Source organism: Hylaeus volcanicus, chromosome 5 (assembly GCF_026283585.1).
Source record: "Hylaeus volcanicus isolate JK05 chromosome 5, UHH_iyHylVolc1.0_haploid, whole genome shotgun sequence".
Lineage (NCBI taxonomy): Eukaryota > Metazoa > Arthropoda > Insecta > Hymenoptera > Colletidae > Hylaeus > Hylaeus volcanicus.
This window is the reverse complement of record NC_071980.1, coordinates 2343539-2365057: the sequence shown is the minus strand read 5'-3', so window position 1 is coordinate 2365057 and position 21519 is coordinate 2343539. Positions and strand designations below refer to the sequence as shown.

The 21519-nt window shown below is 42.8% G+C and overlaps 1 protein-coding gene across 14 annotated transcripts in view; it reads right to left on the bottom strand.

Annotated features, from left to right (window-relative positions):
* The window catches only part of LOC128876416 (blood vessel epicardial substance-like), a 58706-nt gene that overhangs the window by 19269 nt on the left and 17918 nt on the right, over nt 1-21519 (bottom strand). The window contains exon 1 of one of the 14 annotated variants that reach the window (XM_054122773.1): nt 16087-16187. The exons of 12 other annotated variants lie outside the window; for them this stretch is intronic. The gene's annotated coding sequence lies outside the window, so the exon portion shown is untranslated. Of the gene's footprint in view, nt 1-4038; nt 4114-16086; nt 16188-21519 lie in introns of those variants that run through there. One more of the 14 variants, XM_054122774.1, reaches the window with a different exon arrangement.

The window sequence follows — 21519 nt, the reverse complement described above, 5'->3', positions numbered from 1 at the left end:
GGGGGATGGGTCGAGATTTTTGCAGTCGAAACCTGGAATGAAACGACGAACGTTCCCGTCACGCTTTTTCTTCCCTCATTTTTCGCCCCGTTGGCTTCCCGTCGAAGCAAATTCTTCAATACTAGTCAAATAAAGAGGACGTTACTGTTCAAACGATTCGAATATTTCCCTTGGAATGGCAAATCGTGAGGAAGCAATTTCGTTTCGATCGATTCATCTACGTTTCATGACTCTTCAAAGTGAAACTTTGTTATATAATTGCTGGTAGAGCAATTTGAAAGTGTAATATTCTTCACTCTACATTCCATTTTTTTCGAGTTTCGTGCTCATAGTTTAATTGGCATTCGCGCTCGTTATAGAAAATATCAGTTCACAGGCGAAAGTAACGAAAAGCAATTTCATCTAGCGCACCGTTTCGCGACGTTTCATTTCTACGCCGATAAAAATAGAACCCGTACATTTGTTTCCTGACCTGCAACTTCCAAGTTTCGAAGGCAGCCCTGAGTGAAAAATGTGGAAGTTGGAACTATTCCATTCGAAAGTTTCGGGCACTAAAGTGCTGCACAATTTCGCGGGATATAGCTCCCAGACATGTTTTTGTAAATACGTAAAGAACCTGGAAGTTGACGTTTCAATCGAGCCACGGAAAATTGAAGTCGTTAATCCTTTGTCACCCTAAACTCAACATTTACTGGATATTTGTAAATTCCATCAGGCATCCAAAGAAAAATATCCAAACTGGTTCACTTATCGATTAAAATTTCGTTAAAATATTCACGAGGAGATCTCATTAAGTATTTACAAAAACGACAAAGTACTACTAGAAAACCTTTGTATTTCTAGTCTAGATATCAAAATAATTTCGGCGATTGCTAGAACCGATCAACGTTGGCATCCCTTTTTACAAAATTTACATTTCAGAGTACAGATCGAACGCGCGTTGACTGTGTGTTTCAAAGAGACCTCGCTTGAATGGGTCGGGCGTTTCTTTCAAGGAAACTGCTACCACGGACTTTCCAGGTGAGCCTCCCCACCTGTTTTTCTAAAGAGAAGAGAGAGTATCTCTTTCACCGTGGAAGAGAGCCCCGCGTTCAACGAAACAGCGAGCAGTCTCCCTTTAGTTTTCTATGCAGCTCGCTCGCAATTCTTTTGCAAATTCCGACGGGAGTGTCTCTTCATACGTACCTCCCAGGAAACTAACTTAGATCATTCACAGGTTGCAACCGTGGAAGGTTCCTTCCGAAGGGAACTAATGTTCTGCTGGGAGCTGGGGAGATCTGTCTCGAAGGGTACGATGAAAATTCTCTATTCTGTCAACTGCGTTCCCTTATGGTTGGCTGAGTAGTGTGTTAAGGAGAAGTAGGTTAAGGAGAAGTAGGTTTGATAATGGTCAACAGGTGTCATTCTTTACGGGTCTGTCTCGAAATCTCGCGATTTACAAAGTAAATTCTCGAAATTATTTTACTTGAATTTTACTTAATTCACGGCAAGACAACTATAGTACCGCGAGTGTACGATATTTGCATAGCCAGAGCGATTCATGGGAGTTAAAAGTCGAGGTACTCCCGGCGGCATATATGCGTTATCCAGCCTAACTAAACATTTTTTGGCTACTAAATATTCCTCCCCGTCATTATTTGCATCCCTGTTTGTCAATCGGGGTCGAGGTCAATCGATTTACGGTGTCGTGTAACGTGTGCTCGCAAACTTTTTACGCTCTTTGGGTTGAAGTTAAACGCGCCTGTAACAAGTTTACGTGTTCTTATACTATCGTGCCACGACGTCCTTTTTACAACTACATCCGCCGGTTTATGAGCGCCAGACATCGAGTATCGATCCCGGGTGGGACATCGGTGGAGGCTAACGAAATTTACGAGTTGTTCCTCGAACCTATTGCCGATTTTATATTCCATTCTCCGCGTCGCAGTTACGAATGAAATTGATCGGACACTTGCTTCGGTTAGTACATCATAACGGGTCTCGAACTACGGGGTATCCCGCGAGAAGCAACAAATTTTTTAGCGTTAGCGACGTAAATACTTAAGCCGATGAGGGAAATCGACGTTTACGATGCACGCGCATCAGTATCAGTCGTAAAACGAGGGACAGAGCAAACGTAATGTCGCTACGTTTTACGCGAGCTCATCCAACTTCGACTATAAATAATTAGGCGATAGTCGTAATCAAGATTATGCAGTATGGCGAAGGCGATGCGAGTACCTCAATGAATTATGTGTTCTGCGATGTGTTCGATGGGAAGGGAACAGAGGTTCGAATACTTTGTCGAATCGATACTTTGTCGATCATTTCTAAATTTTGTTTCGACTAGTCAGAATTCTTTGAACTGCTGTTATTTAACTCCCTGGTGCTACTACAACATGTGTATAAATTTGGTTAATAAAGTCTGCTTAAAAAATGTGCCACGGAATTGTACGTTCACCCGTGAGATATGAAACTTTTAACAAGTTCGAGGACGAAGTGGGAACTTCTGCAGCTCGACAATTGTCGCCAAGTTCTTGACAACTGCGATTCAGTTCGTTGAAAATCTTGAATAATTAAACTCCGTCGGAGTGTTGAATTAAGAAATGCGGAAGCAGACTTTGTCAATTAGTCCTGAAACTTCTTTGCATAATACGGCTACAAATATACCGAGTTGACTACTGTCTCGTTCGAGTTACACGATCGCGTTGTACGAGAAAAAATTGTCTAGGTACATAAGAGTGCCGGTAGCTCGACGTGCTCAAGTTTGACAAGCAATTCCCGAGCGAGTTGTCTCAACGGTTAGGGCCGAACGCATACACCCCGCATCGGTGAATTTGCATATACAGACGGTGAATTAAACTCACATGTGTCGGCCTATCGAGCAGTTAGCGATGTATCTGCCAGATGCAGTGTGTTCGGGAACATTTAATGAGTTACTCGCCAGTAGTTTGCAAGCGGTTTGCATTCGAGTGGAAATAAACGTTACTCGAGAATTATTTGGGTGCCGCCTCGTGTCACCCAGTTTGCTTTACATTCCCCGATAATTATTATTGCATTTCGTTGTAACCGATCAATATTACATACCGTCGCGCTAAGATTCTTGACATATTTCCTGCCATTTCGATGCACGGATTGCCTGTCACTTAATATTAACTGCTGGAAAATCCAGGGGACATTTTCCACACAAAAACTTCAAGCAAGGATCTTTGAGAATATGGAGGAACGTAGAAATGCTCATTCCTTAATAATTCTTAAATTTCCTTTTATAATAGCAAACTCGAAATGTTTCGAAACTAAAATTATTTAAGCAATTTAAAGATTCGAATATTCTAGTTATTCTGATAAAATATCTGTCATTCTAATTTTGACTCTGATTCAAGGGTTGTCAGGCCCCGTGCACGTCTTTCGCTGCAACAGTTGATGGGTAAGCGCAACGGGGGTAATAACACGTGAACGTGTAACGAATGGCGTAGCGGGCACACGTTCCATGCAACAGCCCAATTAATTTCGTTCGCGTCTTGTTGAGCAATGCCAAAGGATTACATTACCTCGCCGCGGAACGAGAGCTAGTTCGGTTGGGTTAATTCTCGAAGAAACCGTGCGAGTTACATACGATCCGTTACGTCAGCCCAGGGAGCAGCTACTACTAACTCATCAGCTGGTGGTCATTCGCGTGACTATCAAATGTTACGGGCCAGGGGAATACAATTCGCGAGTGTTTTATGAGGCCACGTCGCCGCGAACACTGGTTCAACGAAACCGAAACGCACGCAAAAATTAAATTTACCCGAGCGACGGAAGAGAATTGATGATACTTTTCAATTCGTAACGCGAATTAAATTTAGATCGTAATAATTAATGGATGTTCGAGGTCTAGAATATTCGAGTTTTTGCACTGGAAGTATTCCTCACACGGGTTGAAAACTTTGACCGATCAACATTCGAAAGGGTTGATAACTTCGGAGACAATGAAAATTTTAAACGTAAGAAGTAGATTTGAAAGTATGTATCGCTAGCATTGGGACATCTTGTACAAGTAAATGATTGTGTACGTACTTGTGAATTCGTGGAACAGCGTGTCGAATTAATTCAGTGACCGAGGATAGTTTATAAATACTCACACTTCGATAATAGAGGCACGACTGACGATCCTCGGTCGGGTACCGAGGTAAACAAAAACAGTCGTAATAAGAAACGGTTGATCTGTGTTTCGAACACAAACATGTCAGTGACCCCCAAATGGAGCGGACATACACTCAGTGTACTATGTATTCGTACGGTTTTAAAATCATGACCTCGCATTTATTAACTATTGCATCAATATGGTATTATTATGCCCTATAAATGAATAAAATTTTGTATTAGAAAAATATAAAGTACACGTTGGAATTACCGTAATCTACACTTTACATGTGTACACGTTTATAGTACACATATAAAGTACGCAAATTGTGCAAGAATTTTCGGACACCAATTTTGTAACAAATTAATACGAAATGGGAAGCATGAGATGAAACATCTTAAGTGGTGGATTTTTGGCAACCCTCTCCTATCATACATGGCCCAGACTCTGTACTCCTTCCTACCGATATCCGTACCCTATTTCTAACATCAGATATTCGACGCCGAAGAAGACACTTTTGGCCAGCTTTTTGGTATTCGTACCACAGAATTTTGTTATCGAGTCTAGCTTCGATGTAAACAGAGTTCACAGGTTCGAGCAGCCAACGAATTTCACGGATCTTGCATGTCGTAGCCCAGCGACCACGTAATATCTTCCATTCTAAATCGGACGGAAACGACTGGGTTGCATTATCTTCTCCCCGATATGAATTTTACAGTCACAGCAATTTATTGACCGTGCTTGGCGGGAAGTAACGAACGTTTATTCAGTTCCCCGTTCGATTACTCGATTCGCGGAGTTTCTGATTCGATGCGTGACGATTTGTGATTTAAACGGACTGGTCGATTAAACGTACATCTCCAGTTTCTGATGTCGCTGCAGTTTCTTGCTCCCTCGTAATTGTTACTCATCGTATTGGCAATTTGGTGGCGTCTTCGATTTTAAAACGATAATTTTAAATATCCTCTTTATTGCACTGTCTGGATCTCTTAAGCATCGAGACTAGAGAACTGTGTTTAATTAATGTAGAATGGTAATTTCCATTTAAACTGGAATCGTTGGATTAAAGTTTAGACGTTCCGGACTGGTCGTAATTTTAACAAACAGCTGGTAATAACGCAGAGTGTTTTATTGGCTGATTTTAGGAAGGCGTTACAGACACTTGTTGCCAGAAATTTCTTCGTGACCCAAATGCGCCTTAATAGATATAGAAATCTACTTGCCACGTGCAACTAACTTCGTTTTGCAGAAGAACTCCGGTGATCAGCGTTATTATACCAGAGCAGAATATCAGGCTATTTCTAAAGTATATTATTATCGCGAGTTCTACTTCCCGTAATAGCATTAACAGAGCCCAGAAGAAACATTTTTCATCGGAACTTTCATCTACGAAAAAGTATTCGTACAACTTTTGCTAGAGCAATAATTCGTCAGTCGCGTATTAATTTCAACTCGCACGAAAACGCAGAGGTAGAAAATACTTGCACTTTCATCGAATGGAACGATGATAGCTCAGTCTCGCAGAATAACGTCTAAAAGGGCGTCATACCTCGTGAATTGGATTAGAATTTCAGCTCCCATAATTAACTTCTGGAAATGCAATATTCCGAAGAAGCTCGCTCAAGTTGCGCTCGGTGATCAAAGGCAGCACAAGAAGATTAAAACTCGATAAAAGTCAGTTTTGTGCGTACCCTTAACAGCAATATCTTTTTTCAACCAATTTGCCGTCGGCACTGAGAGCGGTATTTTCGAATGGGAGAGTGTCACGTTAAATAAAGGAGTAATTGAGATAAAATTGCTGAAGTATGTAGTACGAGAAAGAAAACTTCAGCAGATTCTAAGGACAAGATGTTTTCTTGGCAGAGTGATCGACTAATTTATGTTGCGATCGATTTGAACAGACGGTGTCAAACTTTAAAAAAGAGAAGGAAAAAATTGTTCTTCAAAAAATTGATACGTTTTACATCGAGCGAAGAGAAATATTGTCTTCGTGAATCTCTGTTTTAGCTCGCAGCAATAGTCATCGAGGGAGCCGACGGCTTTCCCTTCAGAGTTTTGTAGTGCACCGGAATCCAGGGTGAGCCGAGCGCTATCGATCGAAGGGTGAAAGCATCGTAAGAGTACCCTAAATCCTTGTGGTTCCGGAACATACGTACACATAGCTCTATGTATTCGCCGCTGTTTAAGCCAGCTGTTCTGCTTCGAGATACTACATAGCTTTCGTCTTCGGTGTTCCACCTAGACATCCGTCCCGTGTGCACCAGGCCGGATTTACATATTTCACCAATTTTCATTTGGATTTCGCAGTAAATGTCTCCCCGAGAAAAGAGCATCGAGTAAACGCCAATCTCGGACAGATTATTCAATTTCGACGGGGAGAAAGAACGACGAGAAAGAAGTACTCGGGGAAATAGAGTATTCCCAAAAGGAGCGTCAAAAAATTGGTCAATAAAACGTAAGTGTTTATTTGATATGATAGTCACCGTGTCACCTAGTAGCAGAACAAAATTCTGATGCCCCTCTCGGAAAATTCTTTACTCTTACTCTCTTTGGAAATAACGAGAAGTATTTTCCCTTTTTCCTAGTTATAGCGGACAACAGCGCGTTGGGATCAGCAGCGTTTCGAAACGGTGCGGTGGTTTATTTAACGAACACGTTCCACTCCTCTGTTGCTCGTTATTTCCAAACAAAATTTACACGACACAGATTTACCCACGAGATCGCGCCATTATTCTCAAAATCCACTTTTTGAAAAATCTTAAATTTATATGTCAAAGCAATTCGGTATAGTCATAACTCTTCATATTTCATCGCATTTCTCAACATTTTGTTTTATGGATTTCATCGATATGTGATTTTTTGCAATAAACGGGTCATTTGCCAAAGGCCGCGGCATTTCTATTCGGGCTTTCCTCGTGACTTAGCGGTCCTGTAAGACGCTCGAACCGTTGGCAATCCGCTAAAAGTCTCGGGGGCAAACGGAAAATGCAAAATATCCGAACGTTAAAAATACGAGAAAGCCCGGGGGCGGTATCGATCCTCGAAGGAGCCTTGATTCCATCTATCCGTGATTCATCGCCTCGGAGCCCGATGCAATAGCAGAACTTTATTATCTTCGAGGTCGTATAAAGGCTGCGTGACTCCGAGCCCCGCTTCCAAGCGTTTTAGTGGCCGAGTTTACGGGTCGGTAGATCTCGCCGGATATTTTCTGGCCGGTAGAAAATCTGCCCCTCGAAACAGCGGTGCCGGCCTACAATCAGCCACGTCATCGGACCACCTACCAGCCAGAACCAACGATCTTATCGCCGTGGAACCAGAACCGTACGCCAACCGTATCTTATTGAGACGAACAGTCGGTGGTAACAACCATCGTTTGGCCGATTCGCGATCTTGTTCAGAGGCAACGATGATGCTCGAGGACGCAGGGGGTAGAAAAAAAGTAAAGTAGAAAAATGCGTTACTCCATAAATCCTACACTGATCTAATTAATATCCTATACAGTTTTCATTGAACATCCGAATCAGTGTTTGCTAAGCTTCTCGTTAGTTTTTAAATTATTTTTTGAACAAAATTAATGACCCACTCCTCCCCTCTGCTCCTGTAACAGTGCAGGCTTATCAGCGATGGCATCGTACCACCTTCTAGCCAGAAGCACCGATCTTATCGCATCGAAAGCAGAACCGTGCGCCAAACGTATCTTATTGAGACGAACAGTCGGTGGTAACAACCGATTCGTGATCTCGTTCGGAAACAACGACACGGATACGCGAGTCCATTCGCGATTGATTGATTCGTTAATAACGGACCTGCCGCGGAAATGCTGATCGAGAACGCGAGATAGCCTGGCCTGGTGATTTCTAAATCAGCCAGGTCACGGACCATTGCCATCTACGTCATCTCGTCCTCGCGACTCAAAGGGCTAGATCGTTACGGTGCCCGAAGAAGAGTTGAAAAGCTCGCGTTTTCTTTGCGTATCTAATTAATTTACTCGGGAGTGATCATTAGGAGCACACGACGAACCAGGTAGAGCTTATCAACACTTTCAAGTCGATTGAAACGCAAACCGTTTTCTATCCCGAAGCAAAGATAAATGGGTTTACACCGCTTTCGTAATGAATGGCTCGATTATTGATTACGACACAGATTTCAAGCGTCTCGAACGCGTGTCTGGCAATGATCCAGGGGAAATTCATTTAGAAGGCTAATGAGATTACCGAAAACTGTATGTTTACCAGTCGAAGATTCCATTCCATTCGAATTACGAAGTCGCCGACGTACGGATGAATTATATTCGTTAAACAGAAACGGATTTTCGTGTTCGTGTCGCGGTATTTAAAATAGTTTACATTTACGAAAGAATGTATTTGCGAACCGTTTTCCTTTTTGTAACGAGGGGTAACGCTAATGAGGTTCAATTATACGGATCATGATTTCACATTTTGCTGGCAGTCCCACTCGCGCAAGAAATGTTGTGTAAAAGGGTTCACCCAGTCCTCCGTGACATTCGCAGTTTCGGGTCAACGAACATCTCGTTAAAGTGTCGTTTCTTTCCCCAATCTAATTTTATCGACGTCTCTCGACTCAGTGCCTCGCTGATAAGAAATTTTCGTAACAAGCAATCGTATATTGCGAATAATAAAAACGAAAAGCGTGGAAACGAATGGAGAAAGTCATCTCGACTACTGCTAAGCTAATATTTGATTTTATCTGCTTTTTGCGATTGTCTTGCCTCGAGGTTGGAGTCACTACGATCCAAATGTTTTATTCGCGGCGCGATGTGTCTCTCTGTTACGTCACACGTATTTTCGCTATAAACCGAAACTGCCTAGAAAAGTAGAAAACGTATCGCGGCAGAAATGTAAAAAGTGCAATAAAAGAGGGATACACCTGCTACTAGAAAAAGCTTGAACAATTCAAGAGTTCGGCAACGCGTTTGAAATTTATTCCATAAATATTTGTACGAGTGTTGCCGCTACGTATTGGAATTCCAGTGTTGCTTGTCACCCATGGAGACATAAAATGCAGCCAGTGTTTCGTTTCGTGTAACAAAGGGAGGAAAATACAGCGCGATACGCGTGGCGGGCCACGTGTCACTTTTAAATAAATAATACCAGGGAACGTGGGAAGTAGGTCAATAAAAGGTACTAAAACTCCACGGTCTAACCTTCGACGAGGTTTTGACCAGGTCTGCGAACGTGAACTGGAATAGATAGTACAACGATAAAATATTATTTTTCTGTAATGAAAATTAAACTCTATGCGTTAATTTTTTATGTAAAATGCTCTTGTTTGAGTCACAGAAGAACCTAAGTAGCCTGGGGATCTATTCGGGCAATTAGTGGCGATGTTTACGTTGGACAGCTCCGATCGCAAAATCCGTCAGGATCAGTGCGCCCCGACGAATTTCCGTTCCGAGGGTGCAATCTCATCAATGCAAAATCGGATTAGCCGCGACTCGTACGGAAATACTCAGAATCGAACGGTAATATCGAATTATTCGAGGAGGTGTCCGCCGCAAGATGAGCTCGTCCCACGGTCGCGATCACTGTCGCGTCCATTATGCCACGATAGAATTTATTTTCGGTCTCTTTGGCTCATGCGCTTTGCGGAATAAATAAGGAGGGAGTCTCGTTAGCGATTCTATAGAATAAAATGTATCTTCCGAATGCGACGAACAGAAAGGAAATTATCGATCATAAAACATTAGATTGAATCTATGCAGGGTATTAGAACATTCTCGAGAAGTAACCGATTATAATGAAACGTACGAGTTTGGAAAGTAGGAGGAAGCTCGATAAAATTTTCATCTCACAAGCAAGTATTCATCTTGCGGTAGGAGTAGGTCACCAGTTTTCTATAGGAACGGAATATTTTGCCAAGAACGTCGTTAAAAGACTATAGCGAGCGTAACTATAACGATTCTTTTATTCATGACCGTTTCGTCCATCGCGAGAAGAGATTCCTGCACAGGCTGGCCGAGGTCTGTTCTCCGACGCGCAGGTATGACGAAGCAAATGTCATGGATGAAAACTTTGCACGTGTTTGTATACATTAGCAATCTATGAAAGCCTAGAGATTCCATTATTACTCGAAACTTGGACGGTGCTTGAGAAACGAGTAGAAAATCGTAAACCTTTTATTGCAATTAGCACGAGGCTCTTTTTCTCTTCGCTACATATAAACATAAAGTCTAGGAAATAATTTTTTTAAGCTACCATCGCACTTAGTTTCAGACCCTTTTCAAAGCTTTTCATTACTCCGCTTGCTGCTTTTATGATTAGGTAATCAAGGCGCGGCGGAATTAAAACCTGAAATGAGAATAACACGTGAACGCCGTTGGAAAGTTTCAATTTTTATCGCGCTCCTTTTGAAACATCTCTTCCTCTGCCCGGGGCGACCTCAATTTTGGAGCTGTTCTTTGCGGCAAATAAGTCCAAAGTGGGACAATTTATCGTCACCTATTCCTCAAACCGGCTCGCAGGACGCGTACTCAAAGGAGCGGGGATATTACAACGGCGAGAGCGGAAATTTATAATGATCCTGCAAGCTACGGGTACTACAAAAATAATATGCATTTCAAATTGAAACGAACTATGCATATAAAATAGTAACAGTTACATGATATCGCTCTAAGCCTTCCTTTAAAGATGTTTCGATCATTTATTTATGATCTTTACCAGCGTGTCTCGATTTACTGTAACGAAATACAATCTCAAATACAGAAACTCAATCTCTCGAGAAATGTTTCGACACTGCTCGAATACGGGACAGACCTTTTTTTTTAGCTTTCCTAGACGATACACAGTCGGCACGTTATTTTGATCATCGTCAGCTGAGTCGAAAGCACGTCGACTCGATGTAAACCGGACACGTTGCGAGAATCGCGAAAAAGCTTGGCATCGGATAGATCATCGGATGCTCGCTGGAATTGTTGTTCGCCATGAATCAAATGTTTATCGTCCTAGACGCCCCGCGTCCGCTGAGCTGGGCTGTTGATTTCGTTGCGTCATTTTCCTCTTTCCTCGGACGATCGATCAATCGGGGTATTAAATTCAAATGAATAGCCAGAGCTCTGTAACGATCCCAATAAATGCGTGCCAAAACAAGCAGCTGGCATTTTTACGAGCGACCATCCATCCTCTAACACTTCTTTCACGTCGAATCGTGCAAATCACTGTGATTTGCATGACCACTGCTTGTACACAAGCGTCGATTTAAATCCACATAATAAATTTAATTTGTAAATAGAACTCGTGTCTAAAGAAGCGAAATACTTCTATCATCTATCCTTCGTGTCGATAAGCGACTAATACGTGTAGGCTTCACGTTTATTAAAATATCTTGACGTCTTCACTCGATGTAAGTTCTTACTTGAATTTCCGAGATGTCTCCATCGAAGATCGATCGTACATCGTCAGCGTCTGATACCATGTTCGGCCTTCATCGTTGACGTCAACTCACTCGTATCCATCAAGCTACTTTATTATACCAAAAATCATGCTTTGCATACCCAACGAAAATTTGTACACGTATATTGGATGGCACGTAACCGTCTGGAAACCTCTCAAATTTGTTTTCTTCGGTAACATGTGCGGTTTCTTCCAGAATCTGTGTCGCACGACGCCGCATGTATGCCCCTTGTCTGACCAAATTCTACTTCAGAGCGCAAGTAGCACAAATCGCTTTGCTACACCTTTTGAACGCATACTCGTCTTCCACAAATGCAGCATTAAATTCAATGTTAATTGCTGACTCGTGTGCAGTTGGAACTCTCTGTTATCGAAGTAATTGCGGCCGATAGAATGCGTCGTACGCTTTCCCTGTTCCCAGGAGCTTAGAAGCCCTGCATATTTTATCGCTCGACTCTGCTGAATCGCAGGAGGCATCTCCTTTTCCGACTCGACGCCCGTTAAAACGGCCATCCTCTTCGGATCGTAGATCACGCGCGAGAATTATACTCGGTGGGGGACGTGGACCGAAAAAAAGCTGAGGGTGGGGAAAAATATACGAGGACCCGTAGCGACGAGGTACCTCCGGGCTGACCACTACGCCAAGGTATTCGGCGAAGTTAACCGAGGCGTGGAAAATAGGCGAGACGTTGGACCAAACCTTTTGCCCCCTACATAGGGGACGTTTGGCATCTGACCAAGCGTACGACTGTCAACGGGTGTGCCAACGGAACGTATCTAAATTATGGTTACGTCACGACGAACGCAGGGAATCCTGCCTGGCCAGTGCCAAGAGATTACAGGACCAGGCCAGCCAGTGTATGCGCGATACACGAAAACATGAACTTAAACGAGAGGCCTGGGGTAAAAGTGAATGCGATTTTTCGGGACACCGTGTGCCAATTTACGTGCACGTGGCCTGATTCGTCGAAATCTCGCGATCGAGTGCAAGAGACACTTTCAACGTCTCGGTTTGTTTGGATCTGTGAGCTCGATTTCAGAAACAAGACAAATCGTTGCACGGACGTGTGTGCTTGATTTGTTATTATTCTTCGTAAACAAAAGTTACGTTCCGACTTTACTTTTGGGACTCCTTCGGGGTATTGACAGAGGAACAAAAAGAATAGAATAATTTATAGTACAAACAACAGTTGGAAAATAAAGCAGAGTGAAAGTTTGAAAGGATTGCAATGAAAGAGCTTGAATTCTCCAAGAACGACGATCCAAGCATTTTGTCCGCGCGGGGCTGTTATAATTAATCCCCGAACGGCGACCAGCTCGCGGTGAAATACGAATTTTCGCGAGAATGTTTGGCGCTGATTCTTACCAACAGCGCGGAAGAATAAATGAGGCCCTCGAGAATCCCTATCGCGGGAATAGCAATTTCTCAACCGAAACCTTAAGCTACGATTCAGAGCTCCTCCTTTTTTGGCTCTTGTCCTTTCAGAGTAGTACTCTATACAACAGAATTCGACGTGGACATACAACGTAACATACCAAAATCTTCCTTGATTTCAAAGTAATAAAATTGGTATCCTAATAGTTTTTTTCAAATTGTGGGTAATTTTACATTCGTGGTTACATCATTTTTTATAATAGAATATTCAGGAATCTAGTATGCATGATTAGAAGTCAAGAAAAAAATCTTCTATGTACCTGCCATTCGATTTTCTGCTTCCAAGTTGACACTTAATTGGCGCTCTATTATATCTGACCATTGCCTGACACATTCTATTTGCCAACGTAACTATCTGTCATTACCATAAAGTCAACCCTACAAATTATCTCCGATCTAAATGTTAAATATTATATAACGACAATATCTACTCTCCCTCTCCAAACCTCTCCCTTCCACCAAGCTGGAAAGTCTTACGACAAACTTCTGAAGGCTCCGGCATATTTTTAGACCATCGAGCGATCTAATCGCCGTCGAAATTACACGTAAATTTTATACGTCAGATTAGGTCACTGCTAAATTAGGGAATAACCTTGAGAACAAACGCGTTAGCAGCGATACGTATCGGCAAATTGCGGGGTGCACTTCGCGACGGAACGACTTCGGGCCTGTTCGTCGTTCTCTGTAATTTGTCAAAATTAATTCGCATGAGCGTTTCTCGCGACACAGCCTCGATAGGAATGCGCGTGACAAATCGTGCGTGATACCGCCTATTAGGCGTCGCCGTGGCAAGTAGCTTTCGACCACGATACGAAGTTTATTACCGTCACGGGCTTTATTCGGATTTGTCACGTACTTCACGCATTACGACGTTATTTATTTTTCCGTTCGTTGCTGGAGACTGGCAAGTGCGTTCTGAAACTCAGGGGCGTCTTGTTTGACCTACGAAGACAGTCTAGTAATTAGTATTCGAAGTATCGAGCAGTTTTAAACGACATGTCTACAAATATTCGTAGACATTTACTTTTACGTGAGATGCAACAGACAACATGAAATTTAATTTTGAAAGGTTTGTTTGCAAACTCATGAGTTTCGTTTCGGTGAAACTTTAATAACTCTAACCAGAGAGTCTTCTTTGTATTGGTGTACCGTAACGAAGACCATTTTATCAGTGGCTGAGCAAATCTCGTCTTACGAACGGCAGTGCTCGTCTTTAATATCCGAGCAAAGCGTCAGCAGCATTCTCAGAGGTATGCGATAGCTTATGTACAATCGCGAGGGGTCGTCCTCGGAAGATTAGGTGTCAAATGCATCTGTTCTGTGAAATTATTCCATGAAAAGTTCGCTCCACCCGCACAGACAATACTACAGGACGAAGTCGGTTATTTCCTACTGCTCGAAAGCGAACATCGCCAGCTGTCAGAAGCCGGTTTTGACGAAACTTTGCACAAATGTTTAATGAACCACTCGAGAACTATGCCGTGCTTCCTGCTAAGGAAAACACCCTTTACATCGAAGCCACTTGTTTTATTCGACACCACATCATTCTCGAAGCTGTCGAAAAAACTATCAACAGGAAAATATTATTTCTTTCAATTTACAAATAGATAGAACGAGTGACTCCGATGTAAGGGATGGTTCCTTCTTCTAAGTCGAAAAATGGGTGCACCAGAGGGGTTTTAGTACCAGGGAAGTTTCATCGACGAACGGTTCGCGATGTTCCGTTGTCAGTCAACTTCCGTTCATCTCGGGACAACTTCGCTCAAGTTTCAATCGCAATGTCCAACTTTCGACTCCGTGAGTTAAGTTTCGGTTTCCTGGCAACTGCGACAAGTAGCCTCGTCTACACGTCACTAGCCTCGCGAGTTTCATTATGCAAGTTATGCCATTAAAGCGACGATTGTGTAACAATAGTAAACTGCTCCAAAAGCACCCATTTTACACGTAGAGGCCTGTCGTGGGCTGGCTTTACGTATCCAATGATTTATTAAGGACATTTGAACGAATAAAGAAATCGAATGGATGTTTCGCAGCATAGTTTTAAGTTTCTATTTCTTCTCCAAATAATTTAATTTATCTGTCCATTGATCGATATCTTCCAATTACTCGTGAATGATACTATCATCGCTGCTTCTCGTTTCATCGGGTTCGAATACTCGTTTGTTTAATTTATCCTCCATTTTTCAAGTTCACTGGCTATTCGGATCCACGGATACCGAAAGGGAGGATTATCGGAACTTCCGAGCGCTGTTCGAACAGTTCAATTCTCGCCTCATAAGCGCGCCGAGACTTTCATGGGCACGAGCTTTGGTCCGTGATCGAAAGAAAATGAAATAAAGGGAGTAAAGCGCCGGGAACAATCGGCAGCTTTGCAAAAGTAAAGAGAAGAAGAGCGCGCGGAGAAGAATGAACCGAACGGGTACCTTCCTTCTAGCAGAAACGGGAGGAGCCTAGGGATCTCTATTTGCTACCTTTTCGTGTCGTCTGCCAAAAACTATTCTTCCTTCCTGAAAGTATTCCTCTTATTGAAATTATTGAGAAATTCCTGAATCTTCGATAAATGAGCCATCGGATCCGACGAAATTCCAAAAAAACTTAGAGCGTGCCATGGGAGATGGAATTGGTAATCGATACTTTGCCTTTGGCATTAGCTATTAATTGAGAAATAAGAAGAAATTCGACTGGAAAATATTACGTAACAAAAGTTAAAAAGAAAAATCAGACTTCTCTTTGTCCTCTCGCGAGACACCAATGTCGCAGAGGAGTATTTTAAACTTCTCCAAAGTAACAAATATCTCCGGCGCAGTTTTAGAAAGTTTAAACAGTGAAAAGTTTCAAAGCACGTTGTCGAAACAGTTTCAAAACTCACGCCGACCGACACTTCCGGTAGGCGGAACAATGTAATATTTTTCGCATAAAATTAAAACTCCTCCTATTAACATAAAATTTCAGTGCTATATTCACACCCGCATCCTCTCCAACCCCCCATTTAACATTTCCCTGACAACGGCATCCAACTAAAATCACGATTGCAACAATTTCTCTATTTAATGAGAACCATTCATCTCCACACAGAGAAAACGAAGTTCGCGTCGCAATCAACCTTACGCGGCCATGTTCGTTTAGCGCCAACTAACCTGTATAAACGTTTTCACCTAATGGTCATCGTAACTAGCGCCGGTGACGTGTGTTTGCAACAACGCGACCACAGTTTCCTGTTATTCCCGTCGATTCGGAGCACATGAACTTGTCAGTAGAAAACGTGGGCCGTCCAATTAGAACAATTTAAATGGAGGAATCCTTTTTTTTTCTCTTCAAATTCGACAGTGTAAATAGTAGCACCGATTGTTGAGTGGATTCCGTGGCTGACTGCCATGGAACTGGCAGTCGACGTATCGAACACAGTCCTAGAATTTCTTCATAGAAACTTTTTATATTACATGCCAAACGTTTGGCCAAAGGAAAGCAACTGTGTCCAATTAAAACCACACGTATGCAGCGTTCGAAGCGTCTTCCAGCGTCTCGACTTCCTGACGTGAGAGCACGCCGTTGTTTTTTAGTTGTGCCGCAAATCTGCATTTCCCAGTGATCGTTAGCGAGCACCACGGCCTAAATGCATACGATAAGACACGCCGTACGAATGCAACGCGAGGGAGACAATTAGGTCTGCGGTTGGTACGAGCATGTCGTGGACCCCGACACAATCGTGTTCGACGTCCACGCTTACTGAGCACCACTTTAACACTAACGCCTTTATGGTCGCTTACCGTTGGAACGACGACGACGACGGAACTCGACCCATGACACTCTGGACGTCCACAATGGAACACGAGGAGACCGAAGAACTGCCTCGCAAAAATGTTTCGGTTACCCATTGTGTCAGGACACAGAATCACTGATAAGCCTGGCTTACATTACGCTGATATGCATTTAACGTGGCCGCAATTGGGGCGACAGCTTCGAGGAGGAAGTACATTTTGGAAGGGAATGTAATCTTCGATTTTTTAAATGTTCTACTTTTTGTAAGAAGAATGGAAGTCTGGATATTATCGTGAGTACACGACCTCCATAGTTAATATTTTCCAAGACTTTAATTAACAAAGTTTTAATGCTGCAAACATAGTTCGAAGATCGCTAGCTCTGGATGTATTATTATAAGTAACGAGTGTCGGAAGTGAATAATTCGACGGTTAAACAACATTAAATAACTGGACTTTATTTTGTTTCTGTTATTAAATTAATCGACCTCCGACCTAACCCAATTATTTTTTTCGCAATGCAGATGTAAGTAAACCTTAATCGAATCCCCAATGTTTTCGTAACGACGTTTCACGAGGTTTTAAACACCGATGCAAGAAAAAGTTCCTGATCATCCCGAGGCCTCTGATAGGACAGTAAATAGACTTTCACTTTACCACGACGTACGGTACACCAAAAGGCTGGAAAACGAAACGTGAGCAGGTCTAACTCGGGATAAAGTGTGACGGTGTCTGCAACACTTGCAAACAAGAAGTTTAGTGGCTCTTTGATTGGCCAAGCTATTAAAGTGTCGTCTCTGTGTTCCTCTGTGTCGGTTTATCACCCTTCGCGCATGTTTCTTTCTTATTACATCTTCTGCCTGGGATAGTGTAAAATAAACGAGCTTCCTTTGAGGGGATTTTTGAGGGAGTGCCAAGCGACCATGAGCGATGGACTCTCAAACGCGAAATAATTCGAAAAAGTGTGTACACTCGATTTATTTAGGCTCGATGTTTGAAATTTGACTTAACCTGTATCTTGGAATTCGATGAATTTTAACTATAAAGATTAGTCTTTCTATAAATTTAATCTACAATTGTAAACGCAGATATCGATACGACACATTAATTAAACAAAATTAACACGTAAGCCGCAAGGTGCTCGCGGCGGATATTCGAGAAAGTTTCTGGAAAATAAAAGGGCGCTCGTGCTTCTAGTGTCACGGCAATTTAACGCTGAATGCTTGTTTTCCACTTTCGTCTTTACCACAGGTCTGAGTGTGACGGAGGAATTTTTTAATGACGTGTGAAGTGCCGCCCAATTGCTTTTTAACTCTCATATAGAAGGGTTGCGCACAGACGGCTACAAATGTATTCGAGACTAGGCATGTTCACCACGAGATATCCGATATTCCTTAATTGCGAGAAACCTGTTCAACTCTAAGAAGTGTACCTTTGAAACTAATGCAATAATAGTAGCTAAAATTGTAGTCGAGAGAACCACTTGCATCTAGGAAAGGAACTTGTAGCAAGAAGAAATAGAAGCCAAGAATTCAATGGCTAATCCCCTTCGGAAAAATCCTTTATGAAGAGATCAGGTAATGCACGTCTATCTTATAATATTAAACGCACCGTATTAAATAGAATGCATTACTTTACCTTAAATTCGCGAGTATGGGCTAATTGAAATTTTCGCGTTCGTCGTTTTTGGGGGTGAGCAAAAAAAAAAAATTCGACGCTCGAATCACTTCGACGTTGGCCCAATTGCGAAGAGTCACACGGACGGGGTGCACTCGCGCAAGAGTAGCCGTAATGTCGAAGTCTCACGTAAATCACCACACCCTGTTATGACGTCACATGATTTACCCTGACCCGAGCGTAGGGCGAGCCCGTAAGCAGGCGAAAAGGTAACGAACAAACGGTGTCGGCTTTACCGAGGCATCGAGTCACGAAAGAACAGCTGCTCTTAATTAGCATACGGGCGTAGTTCTAGCCGATACTTCGGCCACCTTGAAAACATCCAGAGCCGATCAATCCGATGGGAGAAGGCTACGTTTCAAATATCGCGATTGGATAATGGTAGAATAGAACTCTAGTCTCGCTTTACTAGCAGATTTAGGGGTGGATATACCGAGTGGGAACAGTGGAAATGTAATTATGCAACGCGTCTGACCTTGCTTTGGAGTTACAAGCGTCCTTCAGTTTTCATAACTTTGATTAGAAGCTAACGTAACGTGACTGAATGCAGTATGAAGAATGAAGAGAATAAAATGCAAGATGGAATATTTTCAATAGTAAGCATTACCACTGGGCTGGCATTAATACCTCGAATATTGTAGGAGTCTAAACGAAAAATAAGGCACGGGGATTCGAAGCCACGATCCTCGGATCCACAGTCGACCGCTTTACCTACGCGACCAATCCCGTACCCTACGTTTCGTGTTTTTATTTGACTCCTTATTGTTGGGTATGGGAGGCGCGGATACTACACTCGGCTATCCTGAATTGATATTCATTCGCCCTCGAATGTCCGTTTTCTCGGGTTTCGCGTCTTAACAACAATGCGCGCCGCGCCCTCTTTCGCGAGTGTACTCCCCTCTCTCTTTCTCTCTCGGGTTTTGCGTCTCAACAGCAGTGCGCGCCGCACCCTCTTTCGCGAGTGTACTCCCCTCTCTCTTTCTGGAACGTTGTTCTCTCTCGACGCCTCATTGTTGCCCGCTCCACCGTCCTTCGCGTGGCATTGTTGTTCATCGTGACTCATCGTCACTGGCCGGTCCTCTGCCGCTGTAACCCCCCATCCCGGACGAGTCCCCATATGTAGGAGTCTAAACGAAAAATAAGGCACGGAGATTCGAAGCCACGATCCTCGGATCCACAATCGACCGCTTTACCTACGCGACCAATCCCGTACCCTACGTTTCGTATTCTTATTTGACTCCTTATTGTTGGGTATGGGAAGCGCGGATACTACAATATTATACTGTGTTCGTAGAAAATGTATTAGTAAATATTAATGTTAGCTAAAGAGGAACGAGATCAAAGGATTTATCACGTAATATTAAGAGCATTACGTTCACTGGTATTTGTTATGTTTATGTGAGCTGCTCGCTAGACCGTCGACTTCCTCGCGGAGCGCTTCTTGGGTGCATAAATGCACGAGCACTATACCTCGATTTTCAATGCGCATTCAGATAGATTCTGTCGATGAACGTAAGGCGCGTTCTGTTCACTCCACGAGGGAACAAAGAGGGTTTATCATCGTGGACAAGCTTTCAACAGATATCTCGAAGACACGTTCGCCGGATGGGTTTTGCTTATCTCTCACAGATGGAGCAATGCGACCGACGCTGCAAAATCGAAGAAAATTAATTCTCCGCTTTCAAATTAATTTTTGTTCGAATCGAAGTTACCGAATAAATGTAAAAATATATAATTAATCTCCATGGTAGTATTGCTCGTTATATCTCTCAAAAATATCACGTCGAAATCGGTGTTACATCCGAGTGACCGGTACGGAGAATTTCGTTTCAAGTATGGAGAAATTAAAATAAAATTTCCGCGAGGATTGATTTAAACGTTCGAATCGAATCAATTCGCCTCTGGATTGAATCAATTTCCGTTTACAGTGCGCAAGATTGGGAATTCGTGTAACTGTCGCAAACGACCGAAACGCATCGGGTACAATCGATTCAGATAGCATGAAACAGCAATTACCAAATTACCTTTGCGCGCAATAAGCAGCCTGCTATGAACAGTGGCGTCGCTAGGGTTACTGTCGCCCCGCGAGGTAATTAATGAGAGTCATCTCTATGAATTTCTCTCGTTGGACTATACGGGATCCTTGGTAATGTTTTTTGCGCTAATGATGCTCGTAAATCGCGATCCCCGTGCACCACTGAACGCAGTGGCAGTGGGAATGACGCAAATAACAAAATTAAAAGTCGCACGTTAAATTTACAATATCGTGGATGGAGCGTTGCGTCTGCATTTACATTGTTTCGCGAGTTTGAAATGAAAATTTGGTAAAAATATGATAAATACTTGTACAAAGGATACGTACTGATGTAGCGTGGTAAATGTTATAGATAGTCATTTCGGTGTCGCTTTTTCTGATAATATCACCGAACGCGTTTTCCATCCTCCGCAGGTGTCTAGTGACGCCACTGGCTTTACACCCTATGCCATTCCGCCCACGATGCAAACGTAGTATTTGTGTAAGCGGGTGTTGCACAACGCCAATTCTTCTTACGCTTCTATTTCGTCGTACTTTGTATTCAGTACGCAACGAAGAAAAAGTGCTATACCCTGCTTTCATTACGTCAGAAAACGATCGATTTGGGAAAACCGATGGACAGGGATGTGGCAAGTCCAAATTAGAAAGGGCACGTGCCCCTGGACGTTGATAAAATCCTCGAAATAAAAAGATCGGCAGTAGATTTTTGAAAAAATAGTACAATTTAACGAATTACCAAGGAATTGTAATCGACACTGAACTATTTGAATAACTTATAAATGAAATATCGATACCTATTGATAGCAAAGTGTTCGTGCAAAGTCTCCGTACTTCACGGTTGCCTCAGGCTCTAAAATACCTAGACGCGATCGTGGCAATTCTATAAGAGTCGCGGGATGAATAATTTCGGCACTCCTGTGCTCGAAATCAGGCTGTCTCTGGCGGCTTGTAAGTAACCATTTTGGCCAAGGGATTCGAGGGATCGAACGACGGTATGTCGGCGTGGTCCTCACGTACTACGACCGCCTAATCCAATTCTAATGCTGTCCAACAATCTCCCTGTATCTACTGTAAACGAATGGAGAGCGGCAGTTCGTGTC